Source organism: Triticum urartu, chromosome 1A (genome assembly GCF_056163025.1).
Source record: "Triticum urartu cultivar PI428250 chromosome 1A, HENAU_Tu73, whole genome shotgun sequence".
NCBI classification, from domain to species: Eukaryota; Viridiplantae; Streptophyta; class Magnoliopsida; order Poales; family Poaceae; genus Triticum; species Triticum urartu.
This window is the reverse complement of record NC_141873.1, coordinates 319,621,669-319,622,841: the sequence shown is the minus strand read 5'-3', so window position 1 is coordinate 319,622,841 and position 1,173 is coordinate 319,621,669. Positions and strand designations below refer to the sequence as shown.

The 1,173-nt window shown below is 51.5% G+C and overlaps 1 pseudogene; it reads left to right on the top strand.

The window, feature by feature from the left end:
* The first annotated feature begins 297 nt into the window (after positions 1-297).
* Positions 298-740, top strand: LOC125532856 (non-specific lipid-transfer protein 2P pseudogene; annotated as a pseudogene).
* Positions 741-1,173: the final 433 nt, after the last annotated feature.

Genomic DNA, 1,173 nt, shown 5'->3' with positions numbered 1-1,173 from the left:
AAGTCTGTTTGTTCGGCAGCCAATTAACTGCCTTTTATTGGTGTCTGCCGGGCAACGATCCAACAAAATCATGGGAATGTCAATACCAAGGCAGTTACATCCTGATTAGTGCAGTGGCTTAATTTTGTCGACTGGATGCAGAAAGAGGACCGCTTGAGACGATGCTGAAGTTTCATCGCTCAAAGAGAGAATATCAATGCAAAGTAAAGTACGTGCACTCGCTTCCAGAGCCTATAAGTAGCACGAACGCCGCAACTCCCAGTTTCACCATCATGCTGCGCACTTGAGTTGGACGGGCCAGTTAATATAATTGTTGGCTCTGTACGCACGCACGGTTGCACAGATGATGCAGAAGGCCATGGGGAAGGCACGTGTGGCGACGTGCGTGGTGGCGGCCGCGCTGGTCGTCGCCGCGCTGGTGGCGGCGGTGATGTCGACGTCGGGCAGAGCCAAGTCGGGGTCGGGCAGGGCGTCGACGGCGCATTGCAACGATGGGCAGCTGATGGTGTGCGCGGCGGCGATCATCAGCGGGGCGGCGCCGTCGGCGTCGTGCTGCTCGAGCCTGCGGGCGCAGCAGGGATGCTTCTGCCAGTACGCGCGCACCCCTGCGTACGGTGGGTATATTGGCAGTCCCACCGCCCACAGGGCCATCGTCGCATGCCACGTCGCCGTTCCGAGCTGCTAGCCAGGCGGCCGACGCTGGCGCGAAGTATGTGTGAACTGTATATAATGACGTCTCAGGCCCGTACTTATATTTTTTGAGCAAAAATGTACTTCGTTTTTTTCGGGAAAACAACTTGTATTACTCAATAATAGTGGTCATACAATCTTTGTTTGCAACTTCTACCACCTCAGCAGGACCTGATCCCAGCTATGTCATGATCCTATTCTCAGTTCTAGCAAATCTAGCCAAACTATCACTAGCTTTATTCTGACAACGAGAAATATGAGTAATACAAATAAACGAAGACCTTTAAGGTACTTAATTTCTCTAACAATAGACGCATAAATAGATCTATCTCCCCTTTGCACTGTATGAGCGAGACTGCAATGGAAGAATCCAACCCGATATTGATAGGCAGATCACTCATCTGTAGAGCCAGCGAGAGTCCTTGTATACATGCGCAAAGTTCTGCTTCAAGCGCGTCCCGACAAGAGTACAACTTCCTACAA